This window comes from Schistocerca serialis, unplaced genomic scaffold, assembly GCF_023864345.2.
Source record: "Schistocerca serialis cubense isolate TAMUIC-IGC-003099 unplaced genomic scaffold, iqSchSeri2.2 HiC_scaffold_900, whole genome shotgun sequence".
NCBI lineage: Eukaryota > Metazoa > Arthropoda > Insecta > Orthoptera > Acrididae > Schistocerca > Schistocerca serialis.
Window position 1 is genome coordinate 125,732 of NW_026048519.1, and position 9,116 is coordinate 134,847.

General features: G+C 52.6%; 2 pseudogenes; both read left to right on the forward strand.

Moving 5' to 3' along the window:
• Positions 1–235: 235 nt before the first annotated feature.
• On the forward strand, positions 236–353 carry LOC126452597 (5S ribosomal RNA; annotated as a pseudogene).
• Positions 354–7,357: 7,004 nt separating this feature from the next.
• On the forward strand, positions 7,358–7,475 carry LOC126452595 (5S ribosomal RNA; annotated as a pseudogene).
• The last annotated feature ends 1,641 nt before the right edge of the window (positions 7,476–9,116 follow it).

The following is a 9,116-nucleotide window of genomic DNA, read 5'->3' on the forward strand; positions in this document are numbered from 1 at the left end:
CAAGATGCGTCGCCCGCGAGTGTCGGACGCCGCACGCACCAAGCGAAACGAATGACAGGCGGCGCACCGAGCAGCCGCGTGTCTCGACGCCGGACACGCACTCCGTGCCGCCTTCGAGGCTCCAGCTGTTGCGGAAGGACGTGCTCTGCGTCAAATGTGTCACCGAAAACCGCGATTGTGTGTGTTGGGAGAAGAGGCAGAGGCGTCTTCTGTCGTGCGGCCACAGTACAAGGGCGCCAACGGCCATACCATGTTGAATACACCGGTTCTCGTCCGATCACCGAAGTTAAGCAACATCGGGCCCGGTTAGTACTTGGCTGGCTGCCCGCCTGGCAACACGTGTGCCGCTCGCTATTGTGCGCCCCAGGTAGCCGAGGATTACCGGCCGCCGAGCCGTCCCCGCCCGACATCCTACCGCGCCGCGCCCGCGTCCGCCGCCTGCCGGCTCCCGCGCCGCGCCAGGCGTAGCTGTTCGGTTCCAACGCACGATCTAACGATTCGGTAAGTGACGATGACGACGTATAACCGCTCGAACACGACGTTGCAATTGCAATTCGATCGAGAGTACGTGAGGCCGACGGCCTACGAAATCGAAGAATGGATGTTTGACGAACTGCGTATAGAGGAGGAGGAACTGGAGGGGTTGATGGTCGATTTTACGTTGTACAGTCTGTTTATCAAGTTGAGAACACTAATACGGTGTGAAACCCTGGTGTCCACACACGGTGGAATACGAAAATTTAAGCACAGAGACGGCGCAGTGAGTGACGTGAAGATCTCCTTCGCCGGATATGGTGTGCGTCATTTGAAAGTGTACAACCTTCCGTTTGAGGTGCCTGACGACGAAGTGGGACGTTACTTGCGTCTTTATGGCGAAGTAATCTCCGTTAATCGCGAGTTCTGGGGTGCTGGCCACCGGTACAAGATGGACTCGGGCGTCAGAGCAGTGACGATGGTGCTGAAAAAGCACGTGCCTTCGTTTGTAACGATCGGGGGGCATAGGGGGGTCGTGCAATACAACGGCCAGCCCCAGACGTGCTGCATCTGCAGCTCCACGGAGCACATGAGGGCAACGTGTCCGAGGAGCAGACGTCCGGCGCAATTGCCGCGCACAGAAGCCGCGGATCCACCGCAAGAAATCGCCACCGCCAGCTATGCTGGAGCGGTAATGCGCCACGCTCCACGTGTTCACGAGACGCCCTCAGCGGAAGCCGGCGGTGGCCAGCGCAGGTAGCGCGGGTGAGAAACGCCAGCTGAGCTCCGACTCGGAGGGCGAAGGTACAATGGAGACCGACGCTGCCCTGGCCCCCACCCCCTCGCCCGCCGCTCGGCGGCCGAGGATCGCGGAGGTCAGCGCCCCCGCCCAGCCGACAGCTGCGCCTGCCAACAGCCCTGCCGCCCAGGCCGGGCCCACCGCCGACGCCGCCACGCCGTACAGCGAAATGCGTGAGCTTGCCATCAAAAAGCAAGTCACGAAACTGGCCCGCATTCTGAAGGAATCAGAAGACGAGCCCAAAGAAAACAACGTGGACGTCCCGGCCGCGGGGAAAGCCAAAAAGCGACGGAGCAAGCGGCGAAGTCTCAGCCGTGAAAAAGACGAAAAGATGGACGTATCTGAGTCAGAGGAGTCAGATACGGCAGCAGCAACCGAAAAGGCTACAACCCCTAAAGCAGAGGACGTAGTCCCACGGCCGGAACGGCCACAGCGCTCCACAGACCCGCCTCCACAAAGCGATTAAATGCAACAGGGCCCGGGCTCAGTATACAGTGTAATTACGTGTAACGTGAACCGAATGACTGCCGCACTAAAATTAGACGCACTAATTGACTTCCTGCAGCACGAAGCCGCAGACGTGGCTATGTTACAGGAGGTGGTTACGACGGCTATAGAACAGGTACCGGGATACGAAGTCATCTGCAACATCGACGCAGAAACTCGCTGCGGAACTGCCACACTAATCAGGCACGGCCTCGAATTTGGCAATGTGAAATTGATGCCCGACGGACGCGGAATTGCGGTGAAGCTGGAAGACACTGATTTTGTAAACATTTACGCTCCGTCGGGAACGGAAAACAAGCGCACCAGGAGCAAATTTTACAACGAGGACATCTGCGAGCTACTAGCTCACAGCAACAACGTCGTGCTGGCAGGTGACTTCAACTGCGTAATTTCACCCGAAGACCAGATCCCGGTACCCAACTTGTGCGCCGAACTGCAGGATTTAGTTAGGCGTCTAAAATTAGCAGACACCTGGCGTCTACTACACCAAAACCACACAGTGTTCACGTACCTGTATAACCGCGGCATAAGCAGAATCGATAGAGTGTACGTAAACAGAGAGATGGCCACCTCTGTGACACAAGTAGAAGTCTGCCCTGTGATCTTCTCAGACCACTGTGCCTATCAGTGCAAACTCCGTCTACCGAGAAGCAAGCTTCGAACAGGAAGAGGAACGTGGAAGCTAAACACAAGCCACCTCACGGACGGGAAGCTGAAGCAGGAAATTGCCGACACGATCCAGGCATGCAGAGAGCGGCGAGGCGAGTACAATTCCACCACTGAGTGGTGGGTAGAACACGCCAAACCGCAAGTAAGACGGGAACCGATCAGGCACAGCGCTGAGAACGCCTTCTGGAAAAGAAACACCGCAGACTTCTACACTAGATGCCTACGAGACGCCATGGACGCACCTGCGGACGACGAACTGTTTCTGCCGCGGATCAGAAGACTGAAGGCACGTATACTGAGCCTGAAAAGAGACAAAATGAGAGGAGTCGTCGCATGTAGCCAGACAAACGGCGAAATCGAAGAAGAACCTGCCACGCTGCACCACCTGCACAGGGAAAGACAGAGGGCTAATAGCAAACAAATAAGGCAACTCGTCGACAAGGACGGGAACAGGTTAACGACAAAGAAAGACATCATGAGCAACGTCGAAGACCATTTCAACGCCGGCCGAAGTGGCCGTGCGGTTAAAGGCGCTGCAGTCTGGAACCGCAAGACCGCTACGGTCGCAGGTTCGAATCCTGCCTCGGGCATGGATGTTTGTGTTGTCCTTAGGTTTAACTAGTTCTAAGTTCTAGGGGACTAATGACCTCAGCAGTTGAGTCCCATAGTGCTCAGAGCCATTTGAACCATTTTTTGAACCATTTCAACGACCTGTTCCGAGGAGAAGAAAATGACGACGGAGAAATGGCGAGGATCCTGCAAGAAACCCGTCGGATCCTCACCAACGCAGACCGGGCACTACTGAACGAAAACGTCACAGATGATGTGAAAGCCGCCATCAAAGACAGCAGAAACGGAAGAGCACCAGGCGCAGACGGAATCCCCACAGAATTCTACACTGCGCTCTGGGGCACAGTCGGCGGAATACTCACCGAAATAGTAAATGAAGTTCTGAACGGGACAGAATTGCCTTCAAAATTCCTGCAAGGGACGGTGATTCTGCTCCCCAAAACGAAGGCAGCCAACAAAATAGAAGACTTTCGGCCAATAACCCTTCTAAATTCAGACTACAAAATGGCAGCAAAGTGCCTGGCTGCAAACATCAAAGTCGCTCTAAAGAAAGCCATTAGCCCATGGCAAACCTGTGCAGTGCTTGGCAGGAACATTTTCGACGCCGTCTGCACATACAGGGACATCATAGCCCACGCAGCAACAACGAGGAGACCCGCAGCCGTAATCTCTGTCGATTTCCACAAGGCTTTCGACAGGATCAGTCACCGGTACCTGCTGAAAACCATCGCACGACTCGGATTCGGACCAAAATTCGGAAGAACAATCAGGAACGTCATCACAAATGCCACCTCAAAAGTAACAATAAACGGATGGACTTCCAAGTCAATAAGACTGGGAAGATCCGTCAGGCAAGGATGTCCATTATCGATGGATCTTTTCACAACAGCTCTTGATCCCCTACTTCGAAAACTAACAGCTGAAGACGGAGGATACACAATGGGTGCAACAAACATCGCATGTATGGCCTATGCCGACGACATGGGCATCTTCATTCAGAACGAGGACGAACTAGAAATAATCCAGCCTATCATGGATTCCTTTGAAAGAGCTTCAGGTGCCAAAACGAATCCGAGGAAGACAGTGCTACTACCAATAGGCAACGGCAGACTGCGACCAGCGAGACAGTGGTACCGAGTGACAAACAACCATACGGCACTCGGAGTGGAACTACAGCAGTGCCCTCTGAAAATGGCAGCACAAAACTGGCGCAGCGTCTTGAATACGACGAGAGGGCTCGTGAGGACACACGCGAACCGGAGCCTGACACTGAGCCAAAGAGTGCGGTTGGTAAACGAAACGATCCTGTCGAAAGCGTGGTACATGGCCCAAATACTATGTGCTCCGACAGAAATTGCGCGAGCGATAGGAGGCGCGGCGTACTACTTGCTGTGGAGGCGGGAAATCTTCAAGGTCTCCCAGGCGACGTGTTTCCTGTCAAGGGACGAAGGCGGACTCGGGCTGACTGACGTTAAGACGAAATGCGCGGCACTGCTTCTACACCGTGCGATGAAAATTGCGAACCAGAACAACAACAGAATAACGTCCAGCCTGATCAACCAATATAAACCTGAATCTGAAGAGGCTCCTGTAGACACTACGCACATACCATTCAAGTTGCGGCACATAAAACAGATGGCAATCGACAAGAGTCACATCACCGCGGTCGTTGCCAACCCACAACAAAGAACGGCGAGGAACATCTACAGCGCTCTGAGGGGGAAGGCAAGAAAGTCCAAAATAGAGACGAGACTTTCAGACCATGACTGGCCTCAGGTCTGGAAGAATGTCTCGGAACGGACACTTCCTGAGCACGCCAGGGACACGTGGTACAAAATCATCCACCAAACAGTGCCGACAAACGAAAAACTGGCACGCATAAAAATGCGGGAATCCCCAATCTGCGAGCTCTGCAACCAGACCGACACCATCGAACATCGTTTTGGCTGCAGAGAGAGCGGGGAAATATGGGCGGCAGCGAGAAGAATGATCGCCCACATCAACAGAACCGACGAGAGGGCGATACATGTCTCAGCTGTCACTGTTCCGGACGCGAAGCCTTTCCCCAAAGCAAAACGCCTGGCCACAATGTGGATCATCGCCATGACGGCACACGCCATCGTCACCAAACGGCAGACCGACAAGTCGCAGTTCCTCACGGACCTGTGGGAGGAACACAGGAGGGCCAAACAGCGATCCAAGTACCGAGAGACCTTCCAGAACTTCCTGCAGGTCCCGCTGGACGCCGCCTTCCGAGACGCCTTCAACACGACGTGACCGACGCCCTCCCACAACACCCAAACCCCAGTCGCTGAGGACGTCGCCCACCAATCCGTCCAAAGCCCCAACGGCAAGAGTGGTGCATTGCGAAAGTGTTGTGAAAATGCGCGCAGAGTGAAAGTGGGTACGTGAAGCAGTGCCAAAGTGAGAGTGACGTGTGCCAATCATAGCCATACAGTGTCCAGTGCCCAATAGCCAAATAAAGCAGGCAAAAGGAAATGATCAGTTATTAATTTAGTGCAAAGAATACAAAGACGTGTTCCAAGGTAACAGCGAAATGTCAAACACTGTATTTCATGTAATTAATGTGTTTTATCGCTATCTCCATTCAAGGTACGTTCCTTTTTCCCTCTCTCTCTCTCTCTCTCTCTCTCTCTCTCTCTCTCTCTCTCTCTCTCTTCTATAATCATTTTTTTGTTGTTTTTGTATGTTTTTTTTTTTGTTTGTGCTTATTCCTGTGATGTATCCGTGTGTATAGATATAGTTATATGCATTTATAAAGTTCGGCGCATCATGTGCCAAAACGTTGCATTCCCCTTTGCGATTTACAATAATTCTAACTTTAGACTTTCTTTGCCCCAAATTTTCCGTGGAACTGTTGCGTCCACTCTCACACAGTACACTAATAACTTCCCCATTCATCAATTTATTCACATAGATGTTCTGGCCCATATTCTCCTTTAGCCTTTGGCAAACACATAGCGAACATGCCAAAATAGGTGTATTCAAATACCATACGGGAAAAAAAAATTAATTTAAATTCAATTAAAAAAAAATTCAAAGTAATGCAGTTTTTTTTGTAATTTAAAAAAAGAACCATAAACAATTAAAGGGAAAAATTTAAATAAAGGACACTCAGTGAATAAAAGTGTTGTAACTCAACCAAGTGACTACTAAAATAACAATCAGAACAGAAAACGAGAAAATATACAATTTCATGTAAAGATATGTAATTGTTAAAAATTGTAAATAAAAGTTTATACACGTTACAAAAAAAAAAAAAAAAAAAAAAAAAAAGGTGCTGTTGGCTCCCCTTCATTTTCTCCTTTTTACGCCGCTATCCCTGCCAACCCTCTTTTCATACTACCTTTCTTTTGTGACAAACGTGCTTCCTTAAGCATTTTAAACGTGCTAAGAACGCCTTGAAAATAACGAAACACTACGAATCGACAGATGTGATCTGAAGTAAGTCAGGGTCACCTACTGTTCCGTAGCAGTGCAAAACTCCACAACAAAAAAAAAAAAAAGAAATGAAAATAAACGACTGTAATAAACATAAGATTCGATATTAATGGCCTCAGTTCGAAGAAGAATGTGCCAAGGAAGATTTCTTAAAAGTGCCTGAAGGTAACAAAACAGTATGAACCGACAGATATGTTCTGAAATACGTCAGGGCTTTTTGTTTTGCAGCAGTGTACAACTGCAAACTTGTAAACAAAAGTGTATCTTTCGTCGCTAGAAGAGATGGATGCTTTGGCGACCCTCCTGTGTCTTGTGTCCCTGTTTTCGCACCTTTGCACAGGTCTGCTGGCCGCAAACGGCGTGTCGGACACGCCCGTTAGGCCCACGCCCGTCTTGCAGATGTTTCTCTTGCTTGTGCTGTCGTATGGGCCACGACCCGAGCGGCAGCCGGGACAAGTCGGGTCACAGATCACGCAAATATGTGGATGCGAAGCGCGCCGCGCGGCGTGTGTCAGGTGAGGAAGCTGCCGGGGGCGCTCTCCAGCAGGACACTGCTACACCCCGCACAGCCCCCCGCCGGATAACGGGAACAAGATGCGTCGCCCACGAGTGTCGGACGCCGCACGCACCAAGCGAAACGAATGACAGGCGGCGCACCGAGCAGCCGCGTGTCTCACGCAAGTGGCGGTGCGGCGCGCCCGCCAGTTCGGCAGACGCCTCTGAGACGCCGGACGCCGCGCACTCCGCGCCGCCTTCGAGGCTCCAGCTGTTGCGGAAGGACGTGCTCTGCGTCAAATGTGTCACCGAAAACTGCGATTGTGTGTGTTGGGAGAAGAGGCAGAGGCGTCTTCTGTCGTGCGGCTACAGTATAAGGGCGCCAACGGCCATACCATGTTGAATACACCGGTTCTCGTCCGATCACCGAAGTTAAGCAACATCGGGCCCGGTTAGTACTTGGATGGGTTACCGCCTGGGAACACCGGGGTCCCTGCCCCGGCCGTCACAGGTAGCGCGGGTGAGAAACGCCAGCTGAGCTCCGACTCGGAGGGCGAAGGTACAATGGAGACCGACGCAGCCCTGACCCCCACCCCCTCGCCCGCCGCGCGGCGGCCGAGGATCGCGGAGGTCGGCGCCCCCGCCCAGCCGACAGCTGCGCCTGCCAACAGCCTTGCCGCCCAGGCCGGGCCCACCGCCGACGCCGCCACGCCGTACAGCGAAATGCGTGAGCTTGCCATCAAAAAGCAAGTCACGAAACTGGCCCGCATTCTGAAGGAATCAGAAGGCGAGCCCAAAGAAAACAACGTGGACGTCCCGGCCGCGGGGAAAGCCAAAAAGCGACGGAGCAAGCGGCGAAGTCTCAGCCGTGAAAAAGACGAAAAGATGGACGTATCTGAATCAGAGGAGTCAGATACGGCAGCAGCAACCGAAAAGGCTACAACCCCTAAAGCAGAGGACGTAGTCCCACGGCCGGAACGGCCACAGCACTCCACAGACCCGCCTCCACAAAGCGATTAAATGCAACAGGGCCCGGGCTCAGTATACAGTGTAATTACGTGTAACGTGAACCGAATGACCGCCGCACTAAAATTAGACCCACTAATTGACTTCCCGCAGCACAAAGCCGCAAACGTGGCTATGTTACAGGAGGTAGTCACGACGGCTATAGAACAGGTACCGGGATACGAAGTCATCTGCAACATCGACGTAGAAACTCGCTGCGGAATTGCCACACTAATCAGGCACGGCCTCGAATTCGGCAATGTGAAAATGATGCCCGACGGACGCGGAATAGCGGTGAAGGTGGAAGACACTGATTTTGTAAACATTTTCGCTCCGTCGGGAACGGGAAACAAGCGCGCCAGAAGAAAGTTTTACAACGAGGACATCTGCGAGCTACTAGTTCACAGCAACAACGTCGTCCTGGCAGGTGACTTCAACTGTGTAATTTCACCCGAAGACCAGATCCCGGTACCCAACTTGTGCGCCGAACTGCAGGATCTAGTTAGGCGTCTAAAATTAGCAGACACCTGGCGTCTACTACACCAAAACCACACAGTGTTCACGTACCTGTATAACCGCGGCATAAGCAGAATCGATAGAGTGTACGTAAACAGAGAGATGGCCACCTCTGTGACACAAGTAGAAGTCTGCCCTGTGATCTTCTCAGACCACTGTGCCTATCAGTGCAAACTCCGTCTACCGAGAAGCAAGCTTCCAGCAGGAAGAGGAACGTGGAAGCTAAACACAAGCCACCTCACGGACGGGAAGCTGAAGCAGGAAATTGCCGACACGATCCAGGCATGCAGAGAGCGGCGAGGCGAGTACAATTCCACCACTGAGTGGTGGGTAGAACACGCCAAACCGCTAGTAAGACGGGAACTCATAAGGAACAGCGCTGAGAAGGCTTTCTGGAAAAGGAACACGGCAGACTTCTACACTAGATGCCTACGAGACGCAATGGACGCCCCCGCGGACGACGAACTGTTTCTGCCGCGGATAAGAAGACTCAAAGCACGTATACTGAGCCTGAAAAGAGACAAAATGAGAGGAGTCGTCGCATGTAGCCAGACAAACGGCGAAATCGAAGAAGAACCTGCCACGCTGCACCACCTGCACAGGGAGAGACAGAGGGCTA